Here is a 13,774-nt window from a genome sequence, read left to right on the forward strand (position 1 = left end):
GAAGGGGAGAACCATAGAAGTCAACTCCTTATATTGGGGCTGCAGAACGGGGAGAAGAGAGAGGAAACTCTCTGGATCACCAATAATAAGCTGCAAACAAGAAAAATCAACAGTGGTCAAGACAAGACTCTTGTCAGTCCCCCTTGGGCTCCTAGTTTGTTAGTATCACAGGCAACACCCTTCAAAACTTACTTTTGCAAGTGCCTAACTTCATGGTCACCCCTACACAGATGCATCACCCTCTAGCTTAAGGGAACTTAAGTTCTGATGATGATATTCCTTTTCATTCAGCTTAGACCATAGAGTTCTGTCTTTATACCGTAAGAAATCAATTACTGTTCACTAAAACATAGCAGCCTACAAAAAGCATCTACCTAAAGATAATGAAGCCCACATCTGGTTAAGGATTCAAGAGAAAAGGAAAGTACAATTTCCTTATAAATTCCTTAGGATGGAGAAAATGTGTAATTTACATCTAAATCACAAGTATTTGCTTTCTTCTTTCTCACAAAACAAAAAGTAATCCTCAAATGAGCCACATTTCATTGAAATTTACTTTCCATACCTCTCAAGTATAATATTTACTTTGTCATATATCTCCATGATTATACTGACATCAGTAACAACAACAGTTGAGTCTCACACAACTAATGCCTCAAAAGGAATATTAAACAATCAGTGTAGAGTAAATAATTAGTTAAAATAAGTATATTATTCTGGAATTAATCTTTGGTTACAGACATACAGTGAAAACATCAATCTATATTCACACAGCCTTTGAAATGCAGTCCTGGACATTTTATTGTAGAATCATGTGCCCCCGTCACTTGGATTAAACAAAATCCTTCAGCAAATTTTGTATCTAGGTTGTGAATCAACTAGAATAAGACAGGCACTGGAACAAGGCTCATCATCTGTTTACCCGATATTTCATGCATGCTGGCCAGCATGTTGCTCTTCTTTAAACAGAGCCCATTCTCGAGAAGTTGGTGTTTACTCAAAACAGTAAAGAAACCAAAATCCCTCATCAGAGTCCAGCCAAATAAATTCAAGCCCACATAAGCCTTCTAGGTACTACATGGGACAGTACAGTGCACAGGACATGGTATTTGCACAACACAGATTTCCATTAGTGTATTATTTCTCTTTCCACACCTTCAGGTCAAGATAACTAATTGTAATAATACAAGGTTCTACCAAGAGATCTCTTATTGCAGCTGCAGCTCCACCCTTTCACATACTGCACACAGCAATGACAGGGAATGCAAACAAAATATTGCTCAGAGTAATTGTAAATACATAAGAAACATCATATTGTGAGTTGTCTTCTTTACATAAGAAGAGCCTGGAAAGTACATGGAACAAGTAGGCAGGTACTTGGGACTTCCCCCCCGCCCCCTGTTTTTGGCAAGTGGAAAAACCCTGCTATGGTTTACTTCTGCAAGCTAGCAATCACTTTTATTGTAAAAATGTAAGACAATTTTGTTTGAAGGACACTTCAAGATTTTTATCTTCAAATACAATTTTATACATGACTAAAAGCAGATTCACCAATTAATTTTCAGTAATTTTCTTTCAAGCTTGTCATTCGTATAAACAATTACAGAAAGCTAGAATTATTTTCAAAATGCATCAGTATGATGCAGGACTAGTGTATACTTGTATTTGCTTTGTCTAATGGAAAGAGCTTTTAGGCTGTGTAAAATGCTAGTGATGGAATTGTCAATCATTCAAACAAGTAAATAGCTTTTTCCCTCCAAATTATGCTTTCAGAAGATTTTCACAGCTACTTAACCTCAGTCCCTCACTACTTGTGAATTGTTACTTATGTTAAAGGTTCTTTCTCTCACTCGTGTCCAGAAATCTCCAGCTACTGCGAATGTTCTGAGATCCATGGGTCTGTGTATTTCTCCAGACTCTCTGAACTTGAACTTCAGACACTGAAATCTGGCAAGTACAGCCTTCCACCAACACCTGAATACTGTTTTATATATCAAGCCCAGTCAGGTCAACTGTCATCTGAAGAACACTTAGAAGCCTACAGCCTGCTGGCTGGAATTCAGGAAGCTCCTTTCTCCATGTAACACAAGAACCTGTGCTTAAAAGCACACATAAAGTTACTTGTTACTCCAGTATTAATGTGAGTATCATATTGCCAGTTTTAAAATGGGAATTGAAATATCTCTCTGCTTCAGAGGAATGTTGTGAAAATCAGCTAGTTGATACTTACAAACCTTTTGTACATTCATGCTAAGCACCACAAAGGCCAATAAAATTAACAGTTCTGTGTTCATTCTGTGCTAAGGACAGAGAGCAGAAAAAGCACTGATTACTCTTCAAACCATGAAAAAAATATAAATAATAGCTTTGCACTAAATGTATACAATCTTTTAATTAATGTATTTTATATATTAAAACACATACATAGAACGCAACCATAACAGCTGCTAATTTTTAAAAATTGCACAAGCAGCTGTGATTTCTTAATATTAGGAGTAATTTCCTATTAATCTTAGCAAAGCTACTTCAGTCAAATTCTTTGTGATTAGAAGGCACCTTCAACTAAACCACAACAGTCCGGACTAAACAATCTGGACCACACCACAAGTATAGTGCATGGTGACAAATGGTGTATACACTAAGGAAAGATGTTTGGGTTAGTATTTTCAGAATATTCGAAGTTTATGGAGCATTCTAAGAGCACAGTGTAACAGATGGATGGAGAGAGTGTGTCCTGATAAATTACACACATCTCTCTTCCTATTTGAATTGTAAATACCATGTTGATACAAGTTACTCTGTGAATAAGTTGCAGTACACACTTACATAATCTTCTGCTAATGTGAAGTGTTGAAAAAAATGCTTGCTGTTAGCTAGAAGCATAACAGAGTGATTTGAATGCAAGTAAAAAGCAGTTAATACTGGATATTGTCTTTGTAAACAGATTTTGATGGATTTATCTCTATCATTTATAAACCAAGAGACTAAACATAAAGTGCAATTAGGATATTGAATGTCTTCAGTACCAAATCCCTTATGAATTGCTACATGAAATACGGAAGCTGTCACTCAGCATTAATAAACATTGCATTTTAGTATTTTATAAAAACAACAGGTTTTTCCCTACTATTCTCTATTAATACAAATGTGGGAAACATTCCTTTTCCCAGTTCCTTGAAATGAAGGTATGCAGCACAGTGAATATAAGGCTGGGAAGTTGAAATTAGTCTGCTTTTAACTCTGATCCAGACTTTCACTCTTACTTTGGGTAAGTGCAGCTGCATCCAGACTGAAGCTGGGAATGCTTCCCATCTTATGGATTTGCATGCGCGTCTTGACTGCGTAACGGGAGGAGACTGGGTGAGCACTATCACCTGAAAGTATCACAGGCAGGAAACCCAGTCACACAGGATGGAAGTGATCGTCATGCAGTGCAGGTGCAGCCTTAAACAATCTGTCTTGCACAAAAACCTTGCTAAATTCTAAAGCCTCTTTATTTAGTGAGGAATAAAGGCAATTAATGGGTTAAGGACTAAAATTAAATAATCGCTATAGCCATGAACCATAAGCTACTGTAACATTATGCAAGGTCTGTGTCAACTGACAACACAGCTAGCTAGTTAGAAATCATAGCTAAAAAAGTTATTACTGCGTGACCCATATATTATGTGCTCACTGACATGTGGCAGGAAGTTATATGCAATATACAGGCTTTCACAAACAAATGTAAAATCCTGTATTCTGACCTTCTCAAAAATTTCATGTTTCCACACTGCCTGCACAAGTAGAATGCCTCAAAACGCACATACTCAAACCTTTCCTCTGTGTCACTGCGCTCTCAGGGTCTTGAGAGCTCTTTAGAAAAGAAATGTCATAAATTGCCTTTTACTATGTAAGCACAAGATTGAAAAATCCTCTATTGTACACCTTCCATAGTATTCAAAAAATACAGATAATGGTAAGGTAGAATTGACTTTATGAATTGAGAAATTTCTAAAGATGTTTGCAAATAAGTGTCCTACAGTACTGTGATATTTGCTTTTCTATCTCAGAGCCAGAAGATATTTTACTTTAAATTACTCATTAATAGAAATAGTTTTATTATCTTTGTAAAGCCATTTCTCTCAATGCAGAAAACTGTGAGATGGGCTCCCTCTAGAGTCTTATCTCTGATACAAACTTTGAGTTATAAAAAGATTGCATAGGTCATTTACATGTGCCAACATCCTACTTAGTGCAAAAAACCTTCACATTCCCAGTTAAATAAGTTTATGTATTTGTATAGATCAATTAAATTCTTAAGGCAGTGCAGCAAATTTTGCTCTTCCATATATCTATCACATGATCCAAATAAATTTTGAGATATTTCAAAAACCTGAAGCTAAGCTTAGAAGTGGAATCCTCTATCTGTATATCCAAAAAATTATCTCTTTATTTAAATGCATTATGTATATCTAAAAATATACCTTTTTCTTTGAACACCTTTTAAAGTTGTTTCAGTAATTCAAGCAGAACTCAGAGCAACCTGGAGTTTGATCTTGTTTGATTCAAGTCAGTGGCTGCTTTCCCATGAGAACATGCAAGCAGATCACTGCCTCCACAGTAACTAGAGAAGGGCATAAAAAGGGTGGATGGACAACTTTTGCCATCAGTTAGTGAAAATTGTATTATAACCCATACTCATGGAAGACAGTGAGTGTGGAGGGGAGATGGTGAGCAACAGAGTGAGACTGGGCTGTGTCTTCTTTCCCCCACCAAACACGCCAGGGGAGCAGAGCTTAAGCAGCATAGATGGGGTAGTAGGCTGAACCAGGAAAAAGACTGGCATCATTAGTTTTTCTTCCCTAAGCAAAGGGAAATCATCTCAGGATACAGTCCCTGACACAATTCCATGAGCAGCTCCGTGCAAATATATAGTACCTTTTTCTCCACCTAATACAAGCAGCAGTGATGAATCCTAGGAATAGAACAATTTTACAACAATGAACTGTTTCATCTTATTTTCTGTAAACTGGTAAAACAAAAGAAACAAACAACTGAAAAAAAAATGGTTTTGAATGTATAAAATCCCAGTAAATCTAGCACCTTCCCAGCCTTGTGTTTCTGTGTTCTTTTGTTTCCCACTCATTGGGAAAGAAAACACAAGACCTTGCCTTCAGAAAAATATATTATATTGTATATGTGACAGCCTCGTCTAGAACAAAGAGATTATTACTTCCTCATAAATCTGACAATTACAATTATGTAATTAACACAGCTGCACATATATAAATTACAATCAAAATAAACACGTGGATTGCAATCTGACATTGACAGAGATAACAGCAAAACGTAAATGCTTCCCTCACTTCCTAATGCCAGTATTCACACTCTTGTTTTGCTCTACAGTTCTAAATCTAAACCTCAAACTGGTTTAAAAAAAAAAAAACCAAACAAAAACCCAAAAACAACTAGCACATCACTAGATTAAGGTGGCTATTAAGTATTCTTCAGAACAGTTAAGAATAGTTTTCAGGCTTTTTCTTTCCCCCACTACAGATTATCTATTAATTTACATTTTCCCTTTGCTATGTACTAGGTGGATTGCTAGGGTTGACATTATAGTCATCCTCTGCAGAGTCTGGCAAGGTGTAACAAGTAAAGAGTCTGATGCCTTGACTATCTCAGCCTTCCTTAAATGCTTTAGGCTGAGAACAGAAAATTGTCTATACAATCTCTTAAAAAACAGTGGCACTGCTTAAAAGAAGAATATGTGGAATGGCATCATGCAGTCCCTTAGGCTTTTGATACATATATGCCAGAGTTCAGTTAGTTAATAGGACTACAAGCTTACAGAGCAACAATATTCTAAAAAAGTTTCTAATTTTTTTAAATCACCTTATATTAGTGAGTAAGCACCAAGACAAATAGAAATAAATGCATTATGTCATATTTTCCTTTCTTTATGCTTCAGTGCAAAATTACATGTGTAATTACATCAAATTTTCATTACTAATGCAGTTAAGACTTCCTTCTAGTTTCACCTATTAATAAAACAAGCTAGCATCTGTTATTATGGGTTGAAAAGGATTATCAAATATTACATACAACATCACATAAGTTTTTTAACACAAAATTAATTCATGGCCTTCTATAAAGCTCACTCTGCCTTGAATTCATATTAGCTTCCTTTCTTTGTCCAGGCCCTGCAGCTCCCCACAAGCTGTGTAAAAAATGGGCTTGGGGGTTTTTTTTAGCATGCTTAGAGGGTAAGTTTTTGAAAAATAATCACAGGGATGTATCACTACCAACATCAATTTCTTCAGGGAGAACCCCTTTTGGTAGCTCCATATTTTATTAAAAGGGTTTCAGTCAACGTTCATCCCAAAACCTGAATATACTGCATCCCACAATACACCATCAGAATTCATAGTAACATTTAGTCTGTGATTATAATAATTTTATGACAACATCCTACAAAAAATATGTTCAAACGAATAAATTAAGTAGTTACTCTAAACCACTTGTCTATAGATTTCCTTAGGAAATCAGCAGCCAAGCCACTACCCTACCTCCAGCTGGGTAACTTTGCAGCTCCAAGCTCTTACTGCAGCTAGTCCAGCATGCTGTTTGGCCTGGGGCTGAGCCGAGGCTAGGCATTTAATATTCCTAACCCAAAACCAATGCAGCACACTTCTGGGAGCTCTAATTTGTAAGGTAGACAGGATGCAGTCAAAGCAGAGGGTTCTGAGCATTAAATTGCTGCATCCTAGCTAAGCAGCATGTTTTCTCCCTTCCTAGGAGGCAACAGTTAAAAACACACCTTTCAGCTGAGCCTGGTACCTTCTGGTCCAACACTCATCGTAAGGTTACTACTGCCACTGAGATCAGCGCAATTGCATGAGCACAGCTCCTCCATGCTGCAGTCCATTTCAGATGAGCACCTGCAGTCAAACATCCTTGACTTTACCAGTGGCAGCCCAGACCGTAGCAGGGAAGCAGGTCCAGGTGGGACCTGGGCCTAGGTGGGACCCATCCCCCCCAGGTCCCACTGCAAGGCCACGCACACTGGCAATGCCCTTCCCAAACAAAACTGAGATCTGCCCGCATCTCAGTTCTGTCATTGTTCCAGGGCAGGACCGAGCTGCTGGAGTGCAGGCCCACAGCTGCCCACGCCTGCTGTCCCCCAGCACAGCCACATGGCTCAGCTTCAGCTACAGCAGTGGTTGAATACAGATATTGACGTTGTTTACTCTAAAAGCAACTACAAAGCTCTTTTAGTAAATATCGCATTTTTGAACAACTGCCAAGCAGTTAAAAACTGCTTACATATTTACAATAAATATCAAAGACAGTCAGGATTGAAGCATGTTGATTTGCAATCTATGTATGAATGCTAGTTTACATAACAAAAATGAATCACAGTAACTTTGGCTTCCACCATATTCTCATAAATTCTTGGATCACGTTAATACATTATGGCATTTCTACAGCTGTTAAATCTATTACCTCAATTCTACAGACCTAAGTTCTGCAAACATTCATACACACAAACATCCTTTTTTTTAAAAAAAAAAAAAGTATAAAGCACTTCAGTGCATTCATGGGTCTTTTTTTTTAAACAAACACACATGAATGCAAAGTGCCTACAGAACTGAGACCATGTGTGCTAAACAGTTTCCTCTTACTTTGAAAAGTATTTCTTTCATAATAGCCCTACTAATATCCTTATAATTTGCTTATAAGAAATCATATATTATTACAACATTTCACCTTAAGCATAAATTGAGGACAGAGTTAAAATCAAACATAAGCATTATTTTTTTTCTTAATTCAAATACCACTAGTAAAGAAATTGAAGTAAGCTGAGATTTCCAGAGTTGTGAAGAGGACACTGTGACAATTCCCAGTGAGTTCAATAAAACTACTCCAGCTCACACCACAGGGAAAGCAGTTCTCTGTTCAGGATCCAGCCCAGCAACCAGACTGGGCATTTAAAACACTACATTTTGACTTTAGCACATACGTTTATTGTAAGAGTCTCAAGTGCAAACTTACTGAATTGATAGATGCTAAAAGCCAGTGTTTGTTAAACATCTTCACTTTATTACAATTCCAGCATAGAAGTTAAAACTATATGATGATTCAGAGCATGAATTAAGAATCTATTTATGGATCATAAATTTTAACAGAAGCACAGGGAGCAATTTTAAAGGAATATAGATAAAAATAATGCCATTAGCATCAGTTTTAAATTAATGAGCCAAGTTTAGTTGGCTATCATTCCTCAGGCTCATTAAGGATATCTGAATGTGAATCACAAGAAATTTAAAATAATATATTTGGTTTATCCATCAGGCTTTTTAAACATTTTCTTTTCATCAGAAATTACAAAGTAAATAAATGGACTATGCAAATAAATCACTTTTAAATTCTCTGTACTATCTCAAAGGCTTAAACTGCAGCACCCTGTACCATCAGATGTATAAACAGTGATATATATCTTATCAGTGGAAATGAATGCTTTTTCTCACAATGCCGCCTTCAGAAATCAAACTAAGCATGATGCCTAATACAAAAATCCCATTGTATGTTAAGACAGCTACAATATAGGTAGAAGAGGTCATGTTAATACAGCACATAACTGTATGGAATTTGATGTTCCAGTTATTCTAGAACACGTCTATAATGAATAAACCTTTACCTGCTTGCAAAGGGGAAGGGGCAGCATCATCACTGCAAACAGTAGTCAAACACCTGTTTCATCCTTCAGTGGTAAAATACTAAATAAAACCAAAGGAATGACCTATGTGCCCCAAGGGAGGATGATTTTAAATCTCAGTGACAACAGAACAGTTGTGTTTCTAGTCTGCAAACAAGCTGCCACACAGTTCGCTCCTACTATGTATGACAATATGTAGAGATTTGTTGAAGACGTACGGTTTCCACCACATGGTGTATGTTACGGTTCACTTTAGAAGAAATGCAACAGCCATGAGGAAATAATGAGGCACAAAGACAAGCAGAATGCAAATGTGACAGACTTCAGCCCCATCACAAACCCCTTGCTCTGAAGAGCATTTACAAGAATAACGCTCATGACGTCAAAGGAATTATTTTTGTGAATAAATGCTCATCGGTGAGAGTAAAAGATCACAACCTAAGCCATTAATACGAAAAATACTAATCTTTAAATAACTAACCCAACATGACCCTAGCAGTCAGTTTCACTGCTTTTGACAAGCATGATTTGATACCTCTACCCTAAAAATGTCCAACTCTACCTCCTCCAACCCAATTTGCCTAATCACTGACTCTTCTTTCTCCTTTTTATCTTTTGTCTCTACTTCCTGTGAGTAGAGCCTTTCCTAGTCCAAGTAGTTAAATTTGGACGAAAGGGTCTACAGGGAATAACTGCACTCTCTAAAAAGCACAATACTGGGACATAATGCTGAGGAATGAGAAAGCTGCATGGTGAAGGGAGGAAGTAGGACAAATACAGACTTGTCTTATTTCATCCTAATTCATATCATCGGCTTAAAGTCGAACAATTTGACTTGCTGTTCACGGGCCAAAGCCATAGTACATAGTTTGTGAAGATGGAAAATCTTAGTATTGCACTAAGAATGCTTTGTTTTGTTTCCAAACAGCTCAGAATTGCTGAAAAGTGGCTAGTGCAGCATCCAAAGTGGCAAAAGGCAGAATTAGAGTAGGATGAGAAAAATCTGAAACCCCCAAAGGGAAGTTTAAATGATAAATGAGAAGAAGCAAGCCCATCTTGTATATTGACTAAATACTGTGAACATTAAGAATGGCTTCCATTTGTTTGCCTTTTTTTTTGGTACATTGACGGATGACTGCCACTGCTATTCTCTCCAAAATGACACATCCATCATCATTTTTGAAGGTTTCTGCTTTGGTTTTAGACGTTTTTGAAGAGCTGCAGTGTTGTTGTTATTCTGCTGTCTTTAATAAAAACTCCTTCAAGGATACTAGGAACTGAATCATCACTATTTAAAACATCAAATGTTGAAATATTCAGACGACTCCACCATCTGCTACATGGTGGTTTGCATGCCTCCTGTATAGGAAGTCTCACTTCAGGAGATGCAGAGCTCTTTAAGACCCAGCCAAGTTTATGGATGCATTGTATACAAATTAGTCTCCCTTGTCCTTTTATTATTACTGAATTAGGAGAAACTGTTAAGCCATGACAGAGTAGGGGAAGACAGGAGTTTTGGAATCAAATCTGTCAAAATTTTTAACCTTTTAGTGTACTATAGTGAAGTCATCTCTGAACGTCTCTTCAGCTAAGGAGTCTGAAAATCCTATCAAATATTGTAACTTGAAGCTTATTTTTCAAAACAATTTATCCCATTTAGACTTACAAAAGCATTGGTTTTAACACTTCATGTTCATATAACAATGTCTGTATATATTAAACTGTGCATTAAAACAGGTATAAAGATTTCTGGGAGGCCACTAGGAAACCAAATGAGGTGCAAATCCCTGGAACATACAAGAGAAAAAAAATTTATAACACCATTATCAGGAATTCAAAAGATCAACCACTGGCAGACCAAGTCAGGCAGAAACTACATTTTTGCGTTCAAGATCTGTAAAGAAACCCTTAAACTGTGAAGTATACATTACAGGAAACTTCTGCCCCCACAGTCATGCTTCATTTTATCTCATCTTTTCTAAACTGTAACAGAAACTGTCCTTCTGACAAGCACCTTGCAAACAGTTTTTCAACTGCATCAGAGAAACTCCACATACACTTGAAAGTTATGGTCAAATAAAGCTCTGCTTGTTTATAAGACCAAACTCCATTTACAGAAGATTTTGAAAGTTTGCTAACGAGGCTATGGAATTCCTGGTGGGCTCCTTTGAATTTTTAGGATTTCGTTCGGATTTGGTGGGTGACTTTCATTCGTGCAAGGGTTGCCCAGGAATTCTGCCACCGGGTATGACTGAAGAGACATATCCTTTCTGCTCACACCCCTTCTCCTGCCATCTCCACGTAACATGAGTTCATGTTGACTCTTTAGCAGCCTGCAACAGGAATTAGTTTGCAGACACCATGGCCTGAAAGAGCTGTATCGTATGACACTTTCAGCTACCAAGCATTGATGAAATAGTTTGCAGGGAAAGGCCTGGCAGATGAATAGAAAAAAATAAAACTCAGTTCCTCCTAAATTATCTACCATGCATCATACAGAAACCTTCAAACTGCCACAGTCTACTTTAGCTTTTGATCTTCTTTAAACTGCCAGTAAGAACAAAAAACTTAAACTACAAAAATCAATAAGTTAAAGTTCAAAATGTGCTAAAAATGAACAGAAATTCTGCTCAAAATTCTCTTCATTAACAATTATTGCATATTTCACTGCAGAAAAAGAAAAGTAAGTCCTTAGGAAAGCTGAATGCTAATTTTAAAGCAATCAAAATGCATGGATGTTTCAAATTGCAAGAAATGGCTCTGTAACATCTTGACTATTTAAACAGAAGCAGATGGTTTACATGCCTTTACTGCTTAATTAAACATTTTATATATTCCATAAAACATTTTATATTTCATATATTCTATAAACATTTTATATATTCTATAAAATCATACCCGATGTCATTCTTTCCAATGGGCTTTCTAAATTTGAATTACAAAGTAATTGTATGTATGCACCATATTAACCAGAAAATTAATTAAAATATTCATATCCAATACTAACTTACCAACCTAGTTTCTATTTTCTAATACATGTGAAAAATCTAATTGTCCACCTCTTTCCTATTTCCTCTTCATGATAACAGTAACATTTTTTCATAATTCTACTGGGTTCCTTTATTTTAAATAGTCCTAATTTAAAAGCCAGTATTTTAGATTTTCCCTTCCTATCCTCTTTACAAAAAAACAAAAATAGCGAAACAGGAGCAATAGGATGGAATTTATTTGATGACAACCTCAAAACCAACTCCAAACAAGATATAGGTATGGATGCCACTATGATAGTAAGATACAACTACTGATAAGTGTGCAAGATCCGAGAGAGATGATAATGAAGAAGGTTTAAAGAAACTGCTTAGAATTCATGTCATGAAAGACAGACAACTGGTAAAAGGTATGCTGTCCCCAGGTTCCCCAGGGGAAAATAAAATCAGGTTACGTAGTTCCACAAAGCCACAATCGCACAGTTGGAAGAAAGAGAGGGACGCAAAGAAAAGACTGGGCATAGTGGGTAAAGTTTTCATAAAATCTTTACCGAGTATAAATTTGATGCAGTAATTCCAACAAAAGGAAGGGTTTCACAATTATTATTTGTAGTTACTGGCATGACTGTTTAAAGCTGATTCAAAACAAACATAGTAAAAGGTAGAAATAGACAAAACAACAATATAATCACTGAGCCAGGGGCTTGTTTAACTGTGTGACTACTAAAGACAAGCTTAGATTAGAATGAACTTCATTCTGTTCTGTGTCTTATAGTTCAAACTGGCAACAAAAGGTAACACCATTCACTGTGTGCATAAATGGCCCTGCTCATTTACACTTCAGCACGATACTTACGTAAGCAGACGACAAATGCCTATCACAAAGTGAAGCATGAAGTTGCTTTTAAGTGACTTGTGAGTCATGTCATTACACTCTCCATGTAAATCAAAAGCTCTAGCATTAGGGCATGTTGCACACTTTAAGCTACAGCAGCTTTTCCTGGTTCTTTCTGGGCACTTTGTTCAGCACTCTGCAGCTCAGAGTTCCACAAAATTTTGGGGGCCTCGCCTGCTCCTCTTGACCCAACACGAGCCTCCACCAATGAGCAGGGGAGCAAACCAAAATATGAATAGACATTCCTTAATTGATGAAATGCAGCAATGTCACAGCACAGTTCTTTATATATGACCAGTACAGTGTAGAAAGATAAATAACCTATTTTTCCATCTAGACATGCAGACATGTATTTTGATAAAAATAGCAGTTGCAAAAAAACCCAAAAACCTGAAGTATTTTATTGAGTAAATCAGAATATCAACTTGAAAAACAACTGCAGTAATATGATAAAACTAGGATAGTTAGCTGTTAAAGTGATCGGAATCCTTATACTATGTAAGAGTGTCTGCTCCCCATCTCCTTTAACACTCAAATCAGGCATTCAAAACCACAGACAAAAAGAACAGCAGAATAACTCATGGAACTCACTACCATTAGGAACTAAAGCAAATACTTTTGCAAATATTTTTAGACTTGCATTGTTTTCAGAAAAAGAACATTAATTTAAATTAAGTTAAATTAAAGTTTTAATCATGACTGAAGATCAAGAAATGCCTATTCCTGTATTCATCTAGCTAAAGAAGAGAGCTTTTACACTTTTCCACAATACATCATGCATTGCCTTCTAGCTGCATATGTTCAGAGAGAGGACTGATTTCGCTTACCTAGCAGTTGCGTATATTCCTCTAAGTGAAGCTTGGGCTGAAAAAAAGGAAGAAACACATAACAGTTAGTTACAGTAAACTAACTTAGGACTGACACATTTCATATGTCTTAGCATGCATTATTTCCTTAATACCCCTGAGAGACTTTATGTATCATTATCTGTTAAATTAACTTTTAATGATTGCAAGACAATATCCCCACCTCATCTAGAAGATCTCAAGTCACTGAATGCGCACATAAAGAGATAAATGTTGCAACAAAAAGTCAGTCCTTTTATAAGAAGTCTCATTTAAATTCTGAAAATTACAAAGGAACCATCCACTAACCTACTTTGTGACATAAGCATTAGGAAGGAAATATAAA

The sequence above is a fragment of the Grus americana genome, chromosome 6, assembly GCF_028858705.1.
Source record: "Grus americana isolate bGruAme1 chromosome 6, bGruAme1.mat, whole genome shotgun sequence".
NCBI lineage: Eukaryota > Metazoa > Chordata > Aves > Gruiformes > Gruidae > Grus > Grus americana.